The sequence below is a fragment of the Leptopilina boulardi genome, unplaced genomic scaffold (genome assembly GCF_019393585.1).
Source record: "Leptopilina boulardi isolate dan_hultmark-lab unplaced genomic scaffold, ZJU_Lbou_2.1 LbouV2_149, whole genome shotgun sequence".
Classification (NCBI taxonomy): Eukaryota; Metazoa; Arthropoda; class Insecta; order Hymenoptera; family Figitidae; genus Leptopilina; species Leptopilina boulardi.
The window spans coordinates 180,626-205,517 of NW_026137695.1; the positions used below are offsets into that span (position 1 = coordinate 180,626).

A 24,892-nucleotide genomic window follows, 5' to 3' on the forward strand; every position below is an offset into this window, starting at 1 on the left:
AAAGTAAACTACTCAAATATAGGCACTTTTTATGAATAGTAAATTTTCATATTGTTCAGTAATAGGAATTTTAAAAGAAAAATGAGGGATGGGTACCACTTTCAAAAGCAGTTCGAAAAAATGAATTCGGTTCAGCGGGAATTCGTCAACATGCTGCAGATAAATTCGGGAAAGAAAAATAAAGGCAGAAGATATAATTTTACTGAGAAAATTTTGTGTTTGTCTATATATAAGCAGTCGCCGAGATGTTATCGCTATTTGAAGAGTTTCCTCCCATTACCTTCTAAAACCATTCTTTTATCGTTATTAAAAAAGATGCCTTTAGATACTGGTATAACTGCTGAAACAAAGCAATATTTAAAGGAAGCTGTGTCGTTATGCAAATCCGAACAAGAAAAAGTTGGGATTTTAATGTGGGATGAAGTCCATCTAAGTCTGGGTGTTCATTATGATGAATGTACAGATAAAATTGTTGGCTTCGAAGATTGGGGGACTGTGAGGACTGAAGAGTACGCGAATCAGGCTTTGGTGTTCATGTTTAGATTAATTGAAACTGGAGATAAAATACCAGTTTGTTTCAACTTTTGTACGACAACGAAATCTGGACAATTGGTAAAGTGCATAAAAGATGCACTTGTAGCTGTGAAAGAAGCTGGATTTACACCTGTGGCTACAGTTTGCGATCAATGCAGCGCTAATCAAGCAGCAGTTAAAACGCTAGTGAGAGACACCATGAAGGTAAAAGGGGAGGATTATGTTTTAGCGAGTAAGTATTAATACTGAATTGAATGGTAAAGTAAGTACAGATCCAAAAAGTCGATTTCGCACACTCCTAACAAATGATAGTTTTCATTTAAAGTTTTTTAATGAATCAATTGCCATTTTTTCTAAAATGAAATTTGTAAATAAGTCCACTAGAAAAATTGTAGACCAACCACCTTCATTATAAAATCTTATAAAAACCATTCAAGGCATCAAAGTGTTGTGGAAAAATTTAAAATAATTAGGTTTCAATTCATTAAAAACAAGACATTTAAATCAAGATTCTCTAGAAAACTTTTTCTCACAAATTCGTGGCTTAAGTACTAATCGGAAACCTAATTGTTTTCAATTTATTGGTATATTTAAAACATTATTATTTAATACATTTAGTAATTACAAATCATCGCATTCAAATTGTGAAAACGATGAAAGTTTTCTACTTGCGTCTTTAAAATCAATAAATAGTAATAATAATGTTAATTTAGTTCGGGAAAATGTACATGTGCAAAGATTAGCTCATAAGATTTTTAATCAGGATACTATTCCAGAAAAGGGACATATTTCGAATAATGCTGCGACTTTAATTAAAAGTTTAAAAAAGAAAACACCTCTTTTTCAAACATGCAATAATTGTTCTATCATTATCAATAACGCAATAACATCATCAAATTTTAAAGAATTATTTAATGACACGAAAAGTATTACACGAAATTTAGTAACTAATATTTATGCAACAACTGCTATTTCTCAAAAAGTATCAAATATTTTAAAAAAGGAAATAAGAATTGAGCACATAAGTTGTTTTCCCCATAGGATTGAAATTATGACTCAATTCCTAAAATGTTTTATTTCTTATTATTTGCAATGTATTACAGCATATTTAGATGCAATTTTACGTGGAAATATGTCCATTGATCTGGAAAAGTATCCTAGAACTAATATTTTTGTAGTAAAAGCCAAATTGAAATACGTTACTTCGATAAAAAGTAAATACCATTCGTACTCTACCATGTCTAAAAAATAATGCATAATTTAAAAAAAAACTATAATCTCATTTAAGAGTACATACTAATATATCTTAAAACATTTGTGATTTCTTAGTGTTTAGTTTATAGTTATTATTTATATAGTTTTTATATTGTATCACATGATTATATTCTATTCATATTTTTTCTCATTTTATTAATATTAATATTATTATTATTTGTATAATACTTTTTTTATATATAGCATAAGTATATATTAAATAAAATGTTTTAACTTTACCGTTTAATTTTACTTTCAATGTATTATTTTAAATCGTGTAATTAATTTCCTCTGTATATATTACTTAAAAATATATTTTATTAGCCTTTAATATTTTTAATGTATCATTTACTTTATTTACTCAAAATTCTTTTAAACTATAAAAAATACGTCTTTCTTATTAAATTTTAAATTCTTACATTTTAATTATAAAATATAAAAAGGAATTACAAAAATAAATCTACAGATTTGTTTCAAATTTTAACACATTTAAGTCACTCATTTACATATATACGAAAACTAATACATATGCAGAGCATATTTAGTTCAACTTGCCCTGTGCAGGTGGCTCTGAAGATTGCCAAGATTTTTACATTGAGTTAAACGGGGGTGAGTCTTTTTAAGTCGGTTCTATAATGTACGTGTACGTGAACGCGACGTGCTGACGTCACAATGTTAATCAAATGGGTGACGTCAGCACGTCGCGTTCACGTTCGCGTCGCGTACCATGGATTGTAGAGCCGACTTTATAATGCTGACTCTACATTAGCTGCGCAAACGTGTACGTGAACGTGAACGTGCTGACGTCACAATGTTATTCAAATGGGTGACGTCAGCACGTTCACGTTCACGTACACGTTTACGCAGCCAATGTAGAGTCAGCATAAGGGTTCCGTCGGTACGCCGAAGGTGTACGGAACCCTAGAAAGTAAAATAAAAAATTGGTCAAGTACGAGTTACACTCGCTGACCTAGGGTTCCGTTCACGATTATTTAAATTTAAATATTTAAATATAATATTTTAAAGGAGTAGGCTATATTTTTCGTGAAATTAAATATGTGTACCAAGTTTCAGCTTCTTAGCTTCAAAACTGTAAAAGTTAAGACGGGAAGAACACGCTTTTTCCAGAAATTTCGAGTTTTTGGAATATAACTATATTCAATTCAATTCCAATCTGGTTCCCTGTATTTTTCCTTTAATCTACTAACAGTAAAGTTGGTTGTATCATTTTCTATTGCAACGTTTTGATGCATATAAGTTATATAAAAATGAGAGCGTTTTGTAAATCATTTTTAGAAATGATACACGAAGCGGTTTCATTTTTCGATGCAAAAAATTTGATCAAATTATATTAATCATAACCGAAATGAATCGACTGAAAAATAAACGATTTATTTTCAGTTATTTTCGTAATAGTGTAATTGCGGAGACTATTTCACTATTTAATTTGAAAATGAAAATAACAGAAAATCAAAGACAATGTGCAATTCGATAATTAAATAGTGACAGCTTATAAACATAACCTAAAATGCATGAAAAAAAATTTGTCGATAAAATCAATATAGTCGAGCTTTTTAGTAGGTAGGTGGCAGCACTCATCTTTTCCTTTCTTTAAATATCTTCTGAAACTTTTTTATAAAAAGCAAAACTCTTACTTGAAATATTGGTCAAAAAGATGTATTATGTTATCAAAGCAAGTAATATTGTAATCAATAATATTGGTTTAAATAAGATATTAATTATTTTCAACAATATTTTTAATAAAATATTTAATTATTTTTTTCAATATTTTTAATGAAAAAATTAATTTTTTCACAAACATTTTTGATGAAATAATAAATATTTTTCACCAATGTTTCCGTTCAAAATTAATATTTTTCACCTTTTCGTTGATAAAAAAATTAATTTTTTCACCAATATTTTTGATTAAAATGTAATTAAATTATAATTAAAAAATAATAAAAATTAAATAAAAAATATAATTTAAATATATTAAATATAAAGGGCTGATCCCGTAAATGTCAATAAATAAATAAATTAATAAATAATTTTTTTAACCAATAATTCCTTTAAAAATTATTTTTGTCACAAATATTTTTAATTAAAATTTAATTTTTTCTCCATTTTTAATTTTTGACGCCATGAATAGAAATCTTTCTTAATAGAGAGAAGGAGTTTAAATCTTAATTTTTATTAGCAAAAAATCTTTATTTTTTATTAATGAAATGAAACTAAATATTGTTAATTTAAAAATTTTAATTTTTTCTACATTTTTAATTTCTTACACAACGAATAGGAATTTTTTTTCTGTAGACAGGAGAAGATTAATCTTAATTTTTATTTGCAAAAAATCTCCATTTTAATTTGACAATATTATAATAATCTTATATTATAATAATCTCCATTCTAAATATAGAATGGAGATTTTTACCCAAAAACAATTAAGATTTAAACTCCTCCTCGCAGTCCACTGACTTTCGTCTAATAGTAGTTGCGACCAAATTTTTAAAAAATCTAGTTTTAATATATGTGAAACTCGATGATTCCCTGAGTTCATTAACCATAATATTATGGTAAAAATTTTATTACCTTTAAAAATATTAAATATCAAAAGTAGGAGGTTCACAATGTGATTTTGTAACCTTAAATTTTTCAATTTTTTTAAAAACGCTATTATTAGAAAACTATTAAAAATTAGATGTTGGAACTCACTAAAAACATAAATCACTTTATTCTGCACAGAGGAACGAAAAAATTATTGCAAAAATTTATTATTTTTGGATGATATACGATTTTTAAAAAAATTTTATTTAAATATTCTCAAGATTTTTATTTACTTATAACTTTTTTGTCAGTGCTCCGAAAAAATTGAGGTTTTGCACAAAGATTTTTTATAATATTCTTTACCTTCTATTAAAATCTTACGAATGTGTTTTACTTCGTTTTGGAGATATTAATTTTCAAAAAATTTTATTTAAAAAGGTTAATTAAAAGACTTGAAGTTAACTGACCAATTTCAAATCGCTACATTTTAATATATTTTTATAAAAAATGGAGCAGTTTGAATTTGGTTAGTTAACTTCAAGTCTTTTAATTAACCTTTTACATAAAATTTTTTGAAAATTAATATCTCCAAAACGAAGTAAAACACATTCGTAAGATTTTAATAGAAGGTAAAGAATATTATAAAAAATCTTTGTGCAAAACCTCAATTTTTTCGGAGCACTGACAAAAAAGTTATAAGTAAATAAAAATCTTGAGAATATTTAAATAAAATTTTTTTAAAAATCGTAGGGTAACGGCACCAGTGAAAGAACATTTAAGGAAATGCATACGTTTATCATTTATTATTTTTGAATGCAGTTATTGAAAATTTTTTTACCAATTTTTTTTCGATAGCTAATTAAGTGTAGAATGCGAAGGTCATATTTAATTTTCATAAATATAAGATGTTAAATAAAATTTTAATTAATAAGTAAAACATACCTATTTCACCAGTGAAAGAACAAATTGTCTAATGAAAGAATTTTCTGCATCCAGTGAAAGAAAGATGTGAAATATATATTTAAAATATATTTAAAAAATATATTAAAACAAAGATAAAGTAATAAAATGTTTGTAATATACTAAAATAAAGGTAAATTAATGATAATTATGAATATTTTTTAACTAAGTTTGCAGAATCTTATTTTTAATTGAAAATGCATTTATAACCTACAATCAATCATCTACTTGCAATTTATTTTGACAATATTATTGTAACCTAACAGTGTTAACCTATTTGATTTTGTCATTTTTTTGTTTGACTTCAGACTATTCGTTGAAGGTGTTCCTTCATTGGATTGCATTGGAACCAGTGAAAAAACATTTCTGTTCTTTCACTAGTAAATAAAAAAAAAAAACCCCAATGACGGAATTTGCTTTTCTTATGGCAAATTAATATTTTATTAGCTTTAAAATGAAAAGAAGTATTTCTAATACACAAGATAAATTTAGTTTAAAGAAGACCGACGATTTAAGGCAGTTTAAATTAGTTAAATGTGAAAAAAGAAATAACGTGTCAGAGAAGAGTTCTTATTGTTGAAGATAAATTTGCAACACAACATTTTTAAAAATTTTTTTTTATAAAATTTACGTGTTAACTCTCTAGGTATCTTAGATACTAAAGACGTAAATTAAATAAGGAACATAAAAACATATAATTTATAATACCAAATTGCTTATTACACTAATTAGAATGCAAAACATGAAATTTGTTCTTTCACTGGTGTCAGTTCCTTCACTGGTGCCGTTACCCTATATCATCCAAAAATAATAAATTTTTGCAATAATTCTTTCGTTCCTGTGTTTGATATTTAATATTTTTAAAGGGAATAAAATTTTTACCATAATATTATGGTTAATGAACTCAGGGAATCATCGAGTTTCACATATATTAAAACTAGATTTTTTAAAAATTTGGTCGCAACCACTATTAGACGAAAGTCAGTGGACTGACCCATTTGTAAAATTTACTAAGCATGAGTAAATATGACTATTTCTGGTAGTAAAAATTACTAATAGTAAATATTACAATAGTGTTTTTAAAAATTGCTACAGATGCAATAAAAATTGCTTTAGGATTTCTAAATTTTATAACGCCATAGTAAATTTTATTAAATTTTGTATTAATTTTTACATTCGACACTTTTTAAATATTACTCGTAGAACTTCGAATAAGTAATACTGTGAAATATAAAAATTGCTACTGCAAGTAACAACTTTTACTATTGCAGATCAGACTTTTTACTATTAAAATAGTAATCCGTACCACTAATACTATACACCTGTGTGTGTGTGTGACGACGTCACTACGGTCATGTGCCGCGTTCGTAGCCCGGCGTCAACACAGAAAATTATAAGGTATTAAAATAAGCTGCAACGCTTATTATTTTAATCCAATTTTTCTTATTTTAATACCAAAATGGATTAAAATAATCAAAATTGGATTAAAATAATAAGCGTTGCAGCTTATTTTAATGCCTTTTAATTTTCTGTGAAAGTATGCAAGTCATGTATAACGAACAAATACTTAATTTCTAATTAATTATTCATTAATTAATAAAAAAATATAACAATTATTATGGCTATAATAATTAAATAAATTAAAAAATATAAAAAAATTAACTCATTAAGATTATATAGTAATTATAATTATTATTTGCTTCAAAGTTTTTAATTATTACAATGAGCAAATCCAGCTTTGTATAAAATTATTAAAAAATTAATTTACATAATTCTTATTTATTTTATATAAAATCAGAATAAATAACAGAAATTGATCAGTTTTCAAATGCAGCCCCACATCACCATTACTTAGCAATGAAGGTAAATATATAAACATATAATTCTATTTACAATTTTTAAAGTATCGTACATCGAATAAAATATTTGTAAATCAATAATTCAATAAACTTACCCTGGCGGATTGGGTAAACCGAGTTGTAACCGAATTGGGTTACGATTCGGTTCCTTGTAAAATATTATCGTTAATCGACGAAATATGTTGTAAATAACTATTAGGAATGGTTAATAGACATTTAGAGTGCTTATTTATGCAATAATAAGAGTAAATTAAGATATAATTAATTCATAATAAGTGTTTTAAGTGTACAGTGCATGCAGTTGTTGAGTTACCATATATGTATACTACCGTCAGCGGCAGCTGTGGTACGCGCGTTAAACACTAAATGGCGTTGAAGATTACTTTGTGAATGAATTTCTAAAATTAAGCCCTTGAGTGTAAAAGACATTTAATGTTGTCTATAATATTTGTTCAAGCGCTCTATTTGTATTTTAAATATATATTAGCGCGAGTTCTAAAACGAACACCATTATCTAAACTTTCCTATTTTATGTTCAAATGTGTTCATTTTAAAAAATAAAAAAATCTGCTCTAAATTTCGTTTATTTGATTTCTTTGTTATGAATACATAATCTTTCCGTTTGGCTTTTTTAGTTACAGGTCAAAGATACTCAACCTACTCTTTTGTAAGGTCACATTGTTAAAAGTTTTTTGTTATAAAATAACTATTATGTAATTAGTTCCTGTTTGCACTTTAGTCCAATATATTCAGTATCTTATTGCGGAGGGCTTCGCCCCCTATGCTTCCGGTCCGACCGTTTAACGTTTCATAACCTGGTCTTTTTTTCTAAATGTAAGTGAAGTAAATTAATGTATGTTTAGTTAAATGTGACGATTTTTTATTTTTATTTTGCAAAAAATCTGTTTTTACAATTATGTCGGAAAATACTGAAAGTGGTAGAAAAAAATCAAGAAATGAAAGTGCCTGGAAGCAGAATAAAAGGAAAGCAGATACAAATATAATAAATTTTTTTTTGGTAATTTTAGACAAAACACTGAAAACAAGATATTAATATGATAAATGAGCCTACCAAATTTTATCTAAATCCATTAAAATCTGTTAAAGTTATCTTCTAAACAAAAAAGGGATCCACATACACACATACATACATCCGGACAATGGATCAGGATGTCATATAACATGTTTCTATATAGAGAAAAATTTGTTTCCGACACTTTGAAAATATTTACAAACGAAAATACTACAAAGCTTCCTCCACGAGGAAGCAAAATTATTGAATTATTCAATAATTTTTACAAAACATACAATAATAGTCACCAATTTATAAAAAAATCGATATATTTGTAAACAATAGCGTACAATATTTCACACGTTACATATTATAAAAAAGGACTGAAATGTAAAAAACTGAACTTAACAGACTTAAAAATAATATCGAATAAAAATAATAGATTTTTTTCGAAGAAAAAATCGATAAATTAGGAAAGTAATATTGTAAAAACATAGAGCAATGTTTGTGGTAAACAGACACTCTTCGTGTATAGTATGATACGTTCAGTTCTCTATGGCGACGGTGCGCGGTGGCGCTGACGCGTAAATTCCGTTCTCGAAAAACTGCTTTATCTCGTAAAGTTTTTAATGAAACGACTTGATATTTTCCAGAAAACTTCTTTACATATTAATGAACAAATCTCTCACTGGAAGTTTGTTCAAGTGAAAAGTTCCCCGCATACTTTTTTCTCGTCAATGTTGAGAAATCGTATTTACCGACACGTCATTGTTTACATTAATAAATAATTAAACAATGAATTTTTTTAAACGTTTTAATCATTTTATCGTCTTCAGTGGGTCCAAATATATAAGTATACCAGAATTCAATTAATTTCATAAATATATGTTTGAAATACGACAATTTATGTTTTAAAATTCAATGAAATTGAATATAAAAAAATTTTCAGTTTTTGTCGATTATTATTAAAAATAATAATCCTACAAAAAAATTTCAAAGACAAAAAAGTTTCGCATTTTTATTCTCTATAAGGTAGTGTATTTCAAAATTCGAATTGCCAACTTTTATTTTTTGACAGCGTCAGTCGAGTTATTTGATCCGGGTACTCAATTTATTTCTTCTGTTTTTTAAAATCTACGCTGAATCCAAGGGGATTTAATACTTTACTTTTTTCGTGTTTTTAAAATTCCTCGCGGAATCCATAAGGATTTTATACTTTATTTTTTTCGTCTGTTATTGAAAATCCTCACAGAATGCACAAACATTTTATACTTTATTTTGTTGTTTTTATTTCAAAAGTCCTCAGGGAATCCTCTACAATTTTCTACTTTAATTTTTCGTTTCTTTTTTAAAAATTCTCACAGAATCCACGAGGAATTTGTACTATAATTTTTTGACAATATTTTAAAAACCCCGCAGGAAATCCACGAGGATTTTGTACTATAATTTTTCCGCCTGTTTTCAAAAATAAGGAAAAAAAATTGTAAATATGTAAATGTTACAGGTGTTTGGAAATAAAAAAGAATTTGAGGAAACGTCGAGGATTTCTTGTTTATTTCCTGCCCAAATTCACTCGCGGAATCCGCAAGAATTACATTAAGTTTTCTTTGATAGTGCAGTGCTGTGTGTGTCGATAATATTACCCAGGTACGCCTCTTGCTGTGTATCAACTGTATATCAGGTATAGTTTTCGGCGCATATTTATTGAGTTTAGTCGATCTTTATATTGATTCTTTTATTTTGCTGATTTTGAGATATGTTCTCCTTTCTTTTGCTGTAGTTTTGCCGTGATCTATTGTTCGATATTATTATTATTATTATTTATGATTGACTGATCACAACATTTGTCGCATGGTCCCGATTTACTGGTAGGTAAAAATTTTTCTCTTCCCCCCCCCCTTTTTTTGCCGAATTTGATTATTTTATTTTGTATTACGCATGTGAATAAACGATCCCTGAGCTGGTGAGAGCCTAAAATTTGTTTAATTAAATTTAGAATTATTGATTATGTTTGAAATTTGTTTTTAATTTGGGTTTGATTTTAATTAATTATCGATTATGTTGTGTAATCTAAATACTGTTTTGATAAACTACGTGACCCTTCGTTTCTTTTCTTTTTCCCACGAATTTCGATGTGAATTTATAATCCCTTACATTTTCTTTTAATATAATTATCGTTGATGGTGACCAATCTGTATTTACCCTATTAGAATTTTGTATTTCCCCAAATTTAGAAAAGTTAATATTCTTACATATTCATTTATAGAAACAAATTCGAGAAAATCGACACTTATATTGCGTAAATTTATAATAATAAATGTTAATTATTATTGAGATTAAATGATGTTGATTAAATTATATTATTTAACCCCCACCCACTTTCCGTCGTTAAACACACATAAATGAGCTGGTGCGGAATAGCCGGAAAAAATTTTCCAATCTAAATTGTAATTTTATTGTCGTATGTAATTATTTTTTTTGATATAATGAGATATTGACTTTTCCTTCTTTTTGATAAATATTGTTTGCGAGATTTAAAATTTTTTTTGTCGCTGAGAAACTATTCCAAGAATGAACTGGCGCCCTTCCGAGTGATTGTATTGTAAATAAATAATTTTTTTGCGACCAGTTTAAAAGTGAGAAACCCGTATAGTAACCTATAAATTGAAAAATTCATTTTACTCAAAATTTATCACGTTACAGACTTTACCTCCACTTTACTAAAAATCCTAACGTGATACGCAATTTTGGAACCCGAAATCGTGTTCAGCACATAAAAATACATTAAAAACCACTCTGATAAATCAAAAAAAATCTTTGTAGACCTCTGTAATTATTATTATTTTCGAAATTGTACGTGAAATCTACCCCAAAAACCCATAGGTATTTAGTTTTATGGAAGTCGAACAATTATTTTTAAAGTCCGCCTTTTATAATTTTTAAAAACCGAAATTAAATTCGTAATCAGCGACCCTGAAAACCCGTGAGTACTAGGTGTCATAAAAAATTAAAAAAAAAAATTTTAAGCTAGCATTTTTGTCAAGCTAGATTTGCTATTCGTACCACTGTGCGCCACCGCGAAAAAATTTTAAAAAATCTTTCCTGGTACATGTTAATGTAGTATATAACTGTTCTATAATACATAAACATGTACCAGGAAGGGCTTTTGAGTTTTTCACTGTGCTGCACCTTAAATTCATGTCTGGTGTTTTACGAAAACTAAGATATGCCGTGAATTTCAATGTTTATATTGTTTTTAAATGAAAAATAATATTTTTTCCAAAAAAGTAACATACATACTTGAATGTAGAACAACTAAACATACTATTCATATAGTGTTTATATTTTTTGAAGACACAAAATTTTTTGAATTTTTACAATTATCATAAAAATATAAAAAGAGAAAATTCTAATATTCTCACCACACTAAGTCTCACATAATCACTTGTTTCATTATCTCTTGTTTTAAAAGACAATTGGTTGTGACCATAATCATTGTTACAATCTATAATAAATTTCAAATTTAGTAAAATTTTATATAACATTAAAATAATAATTTTATCTTTTTACTTTAAACTAAATTTACCTTTTTGATTACACCCATTTTGTTACACTTTGTGTAAAAACTAACATTATATTTCAAAGTTGTAACAATTCTTAAAAATTATTTTAATACCATTCAACAATTATTTAACGAAGTCTATATAATACTGAAACAAAGATTAAGAGGCAATTCTAACAGACCTGTACACAAATGTCATTAGCACACATATATTTAAACGATATAAAATTTAAAACAGAATATGGAATCGAATTCAATTCAAAACACTAATTTTATAATATAATTATATTCGAGTAATTATAATTAACAATACAGTAGAACCTCGGTTATCTGAGCTTCGATTATCCGAGACTCCGCGTTATCCGAGGTACCGAGCACTGCTCGGATAATGCAAAATAACTCGGATACAATGAATGGAGCTGCCAAGTCTGGAAAAAATTTTCCGCAAAACCTCTTGCGCTATGTGCAAACGACGATTGTGGTTTCAAACTACAATGTTATGCAATATAAATTTATTTATATTACTTTATATAACTTTATTCAAACACTTTAAAATCTTTAAGTACATAACAAATGATTGAAATTTTCTTATTTTTTCCGTGTTATCTGAGTTTGTGATTAACCGAGACACTTCTTCCTCACATTAGTTTGGATAAACTAGTTTCTACTAAAAACGACATTTTGTTAATAATATTTTTACCTTCGTTTTTTAAAAAACATGTTTCTGCTATCAATCTTTTATTTAACTTATTCTCTTTATGTAAAATTTGAATATTAGGCCAATCAAATTTGTATTGTTCATTTTGCTTCCTCGTGGAGGAAGCTATGTAGTCCTTTCGTTTATAAACTTTTTAAAAATGGTGAAAACAAATTTTCCTCTATATAGAAACATGTTATATGAGATCCTGATCAATTGTCCGGATGTATGTATGTGTGTTTGTATGTGTGTTTGTATGTGTGTTTGTATGTGTGTTTGTATGTGTGTGTGTGTGTATTTGTGTGTGGATCGTTTTTGTGAACACGATATCTTTAACAGGTTTTAATGGATTTGGATAAAATTTGGTAGGCTTATTTAACACATTAATCTCTCAAAAATGACGAGAGGATTTTTAAAAATACCCAAAAAAAAAAATTTTATCGTCTTTTTTCCAAAAAATTTTTTTTAATTGAAAAAATTTTTAAATCAAAAAATTTAAGGTAATATATAATATATTCGTCTTCTTTATGTCAAGATGAATCAATTGATATATATAAAGTATAGATTTGATTGAAATTTAAAGAATTAAAGAAAGTTAAAAAATCAAAAATTCTCATTTTAGCTAAAAAATGATGTGTTTATTTAAATTCATGTTTATATATGAAATAATTTTATTCCCTGCATTGGAACGAATTGGTTGGTATATATAAAGTATAGATTTGATTTAAAATTTGAGAATTAATAAAAATTGAAAAATCGAAAATTCATATTTTAGCTAAAAAATTTTGTGTTTTTTTTAAATTCAAGTTGATGAATAAAATAATTGTATTCCTTGCATTAAAACGAATCGATTCGTATATATAAAGTTTATGTTACACTCAAAATTAATTAAAATTTTCTTTATTTTTCAAAAAATTTAATTAATTTAAAACATTTTTAATTCGAAAGTTTTTAAATCAATCAATTGAATTGGACAAATTCATTGCTTCCTTCACGAGGAAGCGAATTTTTTGCTTCACACAATGAGGAAGCATAATGTTTATGAAATAAACATAAAGGACCCCCTACTTGTTTGGAATTGTAATTGTTCAAACGGTGTTTGGTTATGACATTGTGATATTTTTCATTTACACAGTAAAAAAAATAATTGGGAATAAGCGAAAAGAATTGGTGGTAACTTAAGCTGAATTTGGTTTGGCGTAAAAACCGAATTGGAATGTTACGGTGAATTATTCTTTCTTACCGTGAATACTTTTCTCCATAACATTTGAATTGACGTTTGTTTATTCGAGTTTGCATTATAAATGAATAGAATAAATGTTTCGAAGTGTAAAACAGCCGATTTGGAAAAAGAAATATATAATGTTTTAAAAAGAAATAAAAGCGAAGTATGACAGATTCACCCACAATTTTATCAAGTGTGTAGTGTTCATATGATAAATTTACCATATGAGTACTACTCACATGGTAAAATTGTCGGTAAATCTGTCACATTTCTCTTTTATTTCTTTTTAAAAAATTATATATTTCTTATTCCAAATCGGCTTTTTTACACTTCGAAACATTGATTCCATTCATTTATAATGCAAACTCGAATAAACAAACGTCAATTCAAATGTTCAAGAGAAAAGTTTATAACTTATTCGAGAAACATCCAAGTATAAATTACACGCGTGATTACATGTGTACCAAAAACCATGAAATTTCAAAAAAGTTTTAAAGTATAAATTACACTTATAATTACATGTGTAAAAAGTTTTAAAGTATTCGAAAAACATCAAAGTATAATGTACACGTGTAATTACATGTGTCAAAGTTTATAAAATGTTCCAGAAACATCAAAGTATAAAATACATGTGTAATTACATGTATAAAAGTTTATAAAATATTCGAGAAACATCAAAATATAAATTACACGTATAATTACACGTGAAATTTTCTGAAAAATAAGTTTCAAATTTAAAGTACAAATTACACGTGTAAAAATATTGGGCCAAATGTCTGGGATTGGGCTCAATATTTTTAGAATTTGTACCACAAGTCTAAGCCCAGAATTTCATAACTGTTACGAAATGGATGGAAACTAATTTTTTTACTGTGGGTCTCACATTGGGCCCCCAAAGATGAGATTTATTAAATCTATTTGTTTGTCAAAAAATGTTGGGCCCAATCCCAGACATTGGAACTAATATTTTGAGCACTTATACAACATGTCTGAACGCAGAATTTCATAGGGATTACGAATTTGATACTGAAAATTAGTGGTCTCATTTAAGAAAACCACTTTTTTCATTGTATGGCCCAACATTGGGCCCCGGACCCAATTTTTTGGTTTCAAAGATGTAGATCTTTTTGTTTGGAACAACTTTTGTCTTGAACATTTTTTACGACAATTAGTACTTTTCGAGATAGTTGCAAGTTTCCATACTATATAATGGACGTGAAAACTAAGATGCGTGCGTCCCATCGCGCCGCACGGGACGTTTTAATTTTTTTCTCGCAAAGTTCTTACTGTTCCATTATGAAAATTAGAGAAGTTATTCTTAACATCATAGGCAATAAGTAGAAAAAAAATTTTTTTGATATCGAAGAGCTAGTTTTTTCAAAAAATGAATTCCAAATTTTTTTTGCATTTTTTCCGGTCAAAAAAAATTTTTTTTTTCATGAACTATTTTTTTCTTAAAATAGCATCTTTTTGTGAGAAATTTGAAAAAAATTGATCTCATTTGGATAACAAGAAAAAAAGTTACATGTTTTTTTAAAAAAACAAGACATAACCCAGCAAACACGTTCTGTATTTGTTCTATGAAAAATGTGTAACAGTGTTACAGAACAAATGTTATAATTTGATTATGTAGGCTATCTGTAACTAAAAAGTAACATTGATCTATAACTTACTTCCAAAGTCATTACATAACAGTTCTTTAACTTTGTACTGTAACTGTTATATGATAAGTGTTCTAGATCTGTTATAGAATAAAAATGTAACAAATGTTTTAGAAAATTTGTTTTAAGATATGTTCTATAACGATGTGTTGTAGTTGTTATATAACAAGTGTTACAAACGTGATACAGAATTGAAATGTAACAAATGTTATAGAAAATTTGTTCTAAGATAGGTTCTATAACGATGTGTTGTAACTGCTACATGAAAAGTGTTATACATGTGTTATAGAATTCAAATGTAACAATTGATCTAGAAAATTTGTTCTAAGATAGGTTCTATAACAATAACTTATGACTGTTACATGACAAGTGTTATGGATGTATTACAGATTTATAGTATAACAAATTATCTAGAATATTTGTTCCTAGATTAGTTCTATAAAAATTTATTGTAACTGTTATATGACAAGTTTTATGCATCTGTTATAGATTTATATTGTAACAACTGTTAAAGAATATTTTTTCTACGATAGATATTTATATTAGTTATTATATAACAGGTGTTATGTAGATCTTATGAAATTAAGTTATTAATATATCTTCTAGAATATTTAGTTATAACCTCAATCTAGATTTATGTATTATGAAAAAAATAATTTATTAACATGTTTAGTAAAAAAATTATGAACTTTAATTTTTTAAGTATGAAAAGGACGTAAATAAAAAATAATATACATAACTATATATATTTATGTAGTTAAAGAATTATAAAGTAAAATCTTATATAAATGATTATATATATGAATGTGGCTATAGTAAATATTATTCGGAAATAAAAAAGTACAATACACATTATATTTTTTAAGAAAGCTATTATTTATTCACTCTTCTATAATTTTTATAATACAAATATTTCTATGTATATATATATGTGTAAATTTTCTTTTACTTTTAACAAATAACAATAAATTTTTTTATTTATAAGAATAACTTTATCTTTTTATCTCAAAGGAGTGAAGAACTTAAAAAATAATACTCTACTGTAGATAATACTTAAAATGAAATATCAATTTATAAAAATAATAACATTAATATATATTGAAAAAGCTTTTTTATATATTTTAAGTCTTATGCTGTTCCGGGAGGGATTTGAACTAAATGGGATTCACCTCCCACATCTCGAAATAAAATAGTTTGCCCAACTTTCGTGATTTCAATTGACCTTTATTAATTAGTTTTCATTCTTTTGGTGTTCATTTGCTGCATCTTTACCTTTCCTGTAAAAAAAATTAGACGTAGCCATAGGTATTTGAATTAGCATTTGGAAATTATATTGTACTTAAAAAAGTCAACCTACTTTTCTTTCTCTCTTGAATATCGTTGCTTTGCCACTCGAAACCATTCTGCTGCATGGTTAGAAAATTCGTTTTCAGTCATATTATTGTGTACGTTGCAGAGGGCGACTAAAAATTTTAATTTAATATTTTAGTTATACAATATTTATTATTATTTTTTAAAACTAAATATTAAAATTTCATAATGTGTATTTTCATATTTTGGCTTAAAATATTAAATTATTTTTAAAAATATTACATTAATAAAAATTGTTTAAATAATTAAATTTTATTTAAAAATTTTTTAGTTAGGAAATCAAATATTAGTAAAAATGTATGCAACCACATATGCGACCACGTGCACGTTTTTAAGGTTAAAATTTACAAAACGTTGAAAATAAGAAAATTTAAAAAATGTTTCAGACAATTTGTAAAAATTTAAATTATTAAAGAAAAATAAACAATAATAAACATAATTATTTACGATCATTGATTAAAATATTTATTTAAGTAAATTGTACTTACGTAATCGGAAAAACTTTCATTCTCCATGTTGGAAAAATATCCGCTTAAATAGCAGAAAAATACTATAAACGCCTAAATATTTTGCGCGTATGTATTACTTTTAGATATTTATTAATTAAATTTTTTTAATTTTTAAATATAAATAGGGAAGCTGAGAGATATTTGCAAAAAGTATAGTACGTAGAACACATATAGATCACGACACGAAAGTGGCGAAAAACTAAATCCTAATTCCCCAATCCCACAAACAGCCTACGAAAATAGTCCCTCTAGACACATTTGAACTCGTATCCCTACGCCTATACGCCAGCGCATTGACGCTGATCAAGAAAACGTGACGTGCTTCTTTAACCTAACCAAACCAGACCAGATGAAAATGGCGGAGCACGCGTCAAGTATTTAACAATGTTTTCGTGTTCAAACATTATTTAAAATGTACATTAGTTTTAACAAATTTCGGATTTATTTGCATCGCTTTTGGCTAGACATGTAATGTCATATTTTAACGACGTTAAACAATCTGTACTAGATACCAGTTAAAAGAATTTAAAGTTTTGTGAAACAGTAAACATGTGGATTTCCCATCGCTATATCATCCTGATTTGCATCTTTTGCATTTTCATTTTTAAAACATCAATAGTATCTTATAAAAATGTGTATATAAAAGGAAATATTCTTTTTTTTATTTGAAAATATATTGATTGTTTTGAATCGTTGGTGATAAACGTTGCGGATTTTAACTTGAAAACCCGAAAAATAACGGGAGATCGAACAAAAAACGGAAAAACGGAAAGTAGCCGGGAATTGAAATATATTGAAATTTTTTTAATAAAATTGTATTCTGTATAATTCATTATGATTTATTTATAGTAAGAAAAAACTTTAATTATTAAACCAGGAAAAAACCTAGAAATAGCCGGAAATTCGAGTAATGAAATTTTGTAGACACCCTGTCTATTTAAAAATTTGATTAACGAAAATTCAAAAACAACTTTTTTAAATTCGATTAATTAACCATAAGAAATATTTAAATCATTTGTTATTCGATAGAGAAAAATTTTTTCATTCTTTTAATCCATTTACAAAAATACTTTTAAAATCATGTTACATTTATGTAATATTTAAAAATATGAGAATAAAATTTGTACCTTCAATTCAATTTAATAAATTTATGACAGTAATTCAAAACTTTCTTGAATATTTCTGTTTTTTTTACAAATAATTAATAAAAATGGAAAAGCTTATACAGTTGTGAAGTAACTTGGAATTTTATTTCATTTATTTATTATTTATTAACTTTATTTTATCTATTATTTTATACATTGAAGCAATTTTATTATAAAAATAAAATCGGACAAGTGCGAGTTACACTCGCACTGAAATCGAGGGTTCCGTACTCGAAGCGAACTTATTTGGTATAAAAACAAATGTTTAAAAAATATGTGTTGTATGACAACTAATATAAGTGATACAAAAAGGAACAATTTTGTAAAATTCAAGAAAATTGTTCCTCTTCGTATCACTTATATTAGTTGACATACAACACATATTTTTTAAACATTTGTTTTTATACCAAATAAGTTCGCTTCGAGTACGGAACCCTCGATTTCAGTGCGAGTGTAACTCGCACTTGTCCGATTTTATTTTTTAAAAAATATTTTACTAAAAAAATATAAGAAACATAATTTTATTTCAACTCGCAATATTTTTATTGTATTTACATTTTAAAAATATATTGAATATTAAATTTTATCTTTCTAAGTCAAAAAGAGATAAAACTTAAGATATTGATATAAGGCTAGTAGCCGCTTGTCAAGGAAAAATCGAAAGTCATCTAAAAAATAAAATTTGTTTATTAATTCCAGAAAAATCAACTCCAATCATCCTCGCTATATTTTTTTTGTAATCTACACGTAAAAATACGTCAAAATATATAAATTTGAATCACTGTAGAAAAACTTTTTTCGTTTTTTGCGGAAAAATACATTTTTTTCTGAAATTTATCATTTTTCTTCAAAAATTTGATAAAAATTGATCATCAACTCCAATCGCGCTTACATTTTTTCCCTGTATTTTTCACGCAAAAATTGAGTTTTACAGCAAGTATGAACAGTCTGGATTGAATATTGTGTGCGCTAGGGAGAATAAATCATTTTTTTCGAAATTTTTGATTTTTCCTTGACAACGCTATGTAAATTAATCCGAATCAAGTTCGCTATAATTTTCCTGTAATTTTCACGTAAAAATACGTAAGTGTGTCAAATTTGAGCTCTTTATGTCAAAAGATGTGGCCGCTAGGGGGGGGGTACATACTCATTTTTAGGTATTTTTCGTAAAAATTCATGGTTTTTCCTTGACAACGCTATGATAATCAACTCCAATCATGCTCGCTATATTTTTTTTGTAATCTACACGTAAAAATACGTTAAAATATATAAATTTAATTTCCTTTAAATAAAATTTTGTTCGTTTTTGGTGGAAAAATACATTTTTTTCCTAAAATTGTCATTTTTTCTTGAAAAACTTGATAAAAAGTTAATCATCAACTCTAATCGTGACCGCTTTTTTTCCCCTGTATTTTTCCCGTAAAAATACATTTGTATACTAAATATGATCTGTCTGGGTTGAATATTGTGTGCGCTAGGGAGAATAAATTATTTTTTTCGAAATTTTTGATTTTTCCTTGACAACGCTATGTAAATTGATCCGAATCAAGTTCGCTATAATTTTCCTGTAATTTTCACGTAAAAATACGTAAGTGTGTCAAATTTGAGCTCTTTATGTCAAAAGATGTGGCCGCTAGGGGGGGGGGGGGGGGTACATAGTCATTTTTAGGCATTTTTCGTAAAAATTCATGGTTTTTCCTTGACAACGCTATGTTAATCAATTCCAATCAAGTTCGCTATAATTTTCCTGTAATCTACACGCGAAAATACATATGTGTACTAATTTTCAGCCCTCCAGATAAATTTATGTGGCCGCTAGGGGGGGGGTACACGATTTCAAAAAAACCGATATTAATAGGGTTCCGAACCGAGTACGGAACCCTAAAAATAATAAATTTAATAAATATATTTAAAAAATAATTGCTTTTACATTTTTAAGAATAATTCTTTTTTTCTCTACATGTTTTCAAACAAATTAAAATTTTTTTTTTAAAAATGGAAACTGACTTAAATTTACCGAATCGACTCCTGCATTTTTTCGCAGCAAACGAATTGATATTTTCTGAAATGCCAAAGAACTTTGTCAATGTCTCCAAACGACATAAAGCACGCTTGATTCGGGCAGAAATAGAGAATGTTGACCTTCTTTCAACGTCTGATGACGATGTTCCTGAAACGAGTACCAATCTTCATTCAACATGTAAGATCTTCCCTCCATCAACAAGTCATACAAACGAGTGCACTTCTTCAACTCTACCTAGTACACAAAATAACTTGACCTCATGTGAACGCAATAACACTGACATTACTGATTCTATTGTAATTAGTGAAGATAATCCTTTACAAGATTTTGACAATGTTGCATGTCCTGTGACAGATAATGGAGTAGGTGATCATTTTGACAGTATTGCATGCACAATTTTAGCTGATGAAGTAGACGATCAATTTGATCAATTTGACAGCGACGTTGTAAATAGCGACACATCTAGTGACGAATTTGAAAATATTGACTACGAATCTAATAGCTCCGATAGTGAAGTTGATTTGACTGCTGATTTGCGAAATCTTGTAATAGAGGGACATTTTACACAGACAATAACAAATAAGTTGCTTCGAATTTTGAAAAAACATGGTCACACAGAGTTGCCTAATGATCGCCGCACTTTAGTAAAAACACCAAAAAATACTTCTGTAAATTTCGAAGAGATGTGTGGGGGCCATTATTATCATTTTAGTTTGCAACCGTGTATTGCGCGCTCTATTAATAAATATTTTAAAACCGTTCCAAAAGAAATAAAAATTAATGTACATATTGATGGAGTGCCTTTAGTTAAGAGTTCAAGCAGTCAATTTTGGACAATAATGGGGGATATTGTTACAGAATTTTATACAGAGCCTTTTTTGATTGGTGTCTATCATGGGCAACAAAAACCACATGATGCAAACAAATTTCTTAGGCCTTTTGTTGATGATTGTCTTAAATGTCTGAAGGATGGTATAGATGTTAATGATCAGTTTGTACATTTCGCGATTAATTCTATAATTTGTGATGCGCCAGCCAGATCTTTTATCACGTGTACTAAGGGCCATAACGGCTATTTTGGTTGTCCGCAATGTGTACAAAAAGGCAAGTGGATTAGAAATCGCATTAAATTTCCCGGAATTAAATATACCCATCGTACTGACAATGCATTTAGGCAGAGGTTGCAAGAAAAACACCACATTGATTCCTCCATTTTAGAAGAATTGCCAATAGATATGATTCGACAAATCCCTGTAGATTATATGCATTGTATTTGTCTGGGTTGTGTAAGGCGATTATTGTGGCTCTTGACTAAAGGTCCAAAAGGTATCCGATTGTCAGATACTTTAATTGAGAAACTATCAAAAAATTTAATAAGTATGGGGGAATTTATAACAACCGAATTCGCGCGCAAACCTCGATCTGTCCTCGATATAGACAGATGGAAGGCAACTGAAAGTCGACAGTTCCTATTATACACAGGTCCAGTCGTTTTTAAAGAAATAATTCCGAGTTCAAAGTATTTGCATTTTTTATCTTTAAGCGTTGCTATTAGAATCCTTCTCGATGAAGAGTTATGTCTAAATTCGGAATTACGAAAATTTTCAAAATCTCTTCTCCAATGGTTTATTGTTAATTTTCCAAAAGCATACGCTCCGGAATATGTAAGTTATAATGTGCATGTTTCTGAACATTTACCGGATTGCACAGAAACATTTGGACCTGATAAATTTTCCCACAATAAATGTAAATATCCCATTCCGAAGTACAAAAATAGTTTGTTAGATAAATCAGAAATCGCATCATTAAAGTATCCTAGTTACCAAATATCAAATGAAAGAAAGAATAATTGTTGCTTATTACAGGATGGTTCAATTGTGCTCGTGCAAAAAATAATTGAACAAACAAACAATTTTTTTCTCGAAGTTAAATACTTCACAAAGATTGAACCATTCTTTACAGAGCCGTGTAATTCGAAAAACATTGGTATATTCTTAACAAGTGAAAGCAGACTTTCGAACACGTCTAAAATTATTGAAGCCAAAGAAATTAAAAGAAAATGCGTCAAAATTAGACAGAAAGATAAAACATTGTTCTGCATTGCTATGTTGCATTCAAATAACTGAATTCAAATTAAAAGTAGAAATGTAACAGAGTGCATAGGATATATTGTCTTTTCATTAAAATAATTGTGTCTTTTCCAATATTACAAGAGTATACTTCCTACGCTTTCTTGATTTAATTCGGAAACTTTCACTTTATCACACTAAAATTTAAGGAATTATATTAATATTGAATTTTTTATTATTTTACAGCTAGAATTTATGGTATCTTTATAACCTTATGTTCATTCTGTCAAAAGAAATCAATGTAAGACTAAAAAGGTACCAAATTCTATTCTCTTAATTTGGAATAGTGAGAATTTTTATTGATTTCAATTACCCAGATCTAGCTGTTTGAATCAGTGATTACGACAATATCAGAGAAAATCACTGGCTCATACAGCGAGAACTGCGTTACTAAATTAAAATCAGGGGAATTTTCACTAATTTAAATAAGAAGAGTGATTACGTAACTCAATTATATGTAGATTCTATAACATTATATATTTATTATGTAACAGTATTATATTTATTTTGTAACAGTGAAGATAATTGGGTTACATAACTCAATTGTAACAAATGTATATATCTATATATATATATATAAATTTATATTTATTACATAACTGTATTATATATTTATTCTGTACCAATACAGATATTTCAGTTACTTTATTAATGTATGTATTTGTTATATATTTTTTTTATAACACAGCTACATATTTGTTACATAACATTGTAACATTGTTACAGAAATGTTATGTACCGTTTATAGAATAAATGAAAAAATTTATTAATGTTATATGTAAGTATTACATAACTGTTATAGAACAGTCTGTAACGGTGTTCTATATCTGTTATAAATCTGTTACAGAGATCAGAGCTGACATTTATCGTAACCTGATTGTAACATGATTGTAACATGCTACAAGCTTGTAACAGAACGTGTTACATCTTGTTATGTAACAAATATATAACCATTACGTATTCGTGTTTGCTGGAAAATTTTTAATTAGAGATATCTCAAAAAATTTTGAAAATTTTGAAAAATTGTTTGTGGGCTTTCATTTTGTACAAATAAAGGAACATATTCACAAGGTTTCAATAAAATTGCTCCAATCATCAAAAATTCTTGTGATTACATCCCATGGAATTGCTCGAATGTAAATAACAACTTAAAAAAACCCGGAAACATTACCTTTCAAAGGACGAAACTTACGTAATTTGTGAATAATAGCGGTTTTGGCCCCATTTACCCCAACTGACCCAAACTTTAAACTGCATACGAATTAATGATAATATTCATTTGTACATGTAAATGCAGCTTATATACAGTTTTAATGTATGCATTTCGTTTATGGGCATCTCGAACCGCACCAAAAAAATAACGAAAAACGTTTTTTTGTGTGTATTAGAAATAACAAAAAAAATTATGTAAAAAATAATAAAAAAAATTTTGTAAAAAATAACGTTAACAAAAAATAAAAATAACATTAAAAAAATACCAATTTTTATGTTTTGTACAATAAAACTTTTTTATGAAAATTCTTGTGTAGTTTTGATACCGACTTGTAAAACTCTGGACTTGTGTGCCTTGAGTTCAGGGTTCGATTCCCCGGTTGGGTACATTTTTTTCGTGAAATATTCTTCTAATATTACTGCAATATTCTCGTGTATTATTACCTTAATATTACGGTATAATATTACTGTAATATTACAAAAATAATGCCTTAATATGACCGTGTAATATTACAGTAACATTATCCGGTAATATTACCATGAGGCGGACATTTTAATATCACTGTAATATTACGGAGGCGCATGATTAAACCCTAAATTTGTTTTTTCGAAGTTTTATTGCATCGAAAATCGTTTTATCTAAAAGGAATTGAATAAAATTTTTTCAATTCGAATCGTCAGATTATATAATAAAAATACTTTCGAATTATTATTTGACAGAATTTTTTAACTTCGAAAGAACATTTTATATAATTTTTAATTTACCGAATAATCATTTCTCATAATTATTATTGTAGCAAATTAGTCGGTAAGGTAGGGTGCGTAACAGGAAGTGTCGCGAAAATTCCAGAAATTAGTATAGATGGGAAACTATAGTACTGAAATTGACAAGAAGTATGTTAGGGCAAATGCAGATTCTGTAAAATTCTGATTATGGCATATAACGATTCGAGAAAGTAGAGATTAGAATAAATAAATATTAGGGGAAATTAAAATTATGTTAAATGGCAATTCGCAAAAGAAATAATTATAATATTAATAATTCGTTAAAATTAAAATTTGTAAAAATAATATTTAGAAAATTTAGAAATTATGTGAAATGGCAATTCGGTAAAATGAAAGTTATATAAAATAGCAAATCGTAACCTTTAAAAATAGAAAAAAAAATAAATTTGATAAATTATATTTTAAAACA

General features: G+C 27.3%; 1 protein-coding gene and 1 long non-coding RNA gene across 2 annotated transcripts in view; both read right to left on the reverse strand.

The window, feature by feature from the left end:
* The window catches only part of LOC127291624 (protein jagged-1-like), a 436,579-nt gene that overhangs the window by 30,868 nt on the left and 380,819 nt on the right, over nt 1–24,892 (reverse strand). The gene's annotated exons all lie outside the window — the stretch shown is intronic.
* Nucleotides 16,458–17,370, reverse strand: LOC127291627 (uncharacterized). Its single transcript, XR_007844623.1, has 3 exons — nt 17,168–17,370; nt 16,666–16,771; nt 16,458–16,585 (listed from the first exon to the last, which is right to left on the reverse strand). It is a non-coding gene; the product is annotated as an uncharacterized LOC127291627 (long non-coding RNA).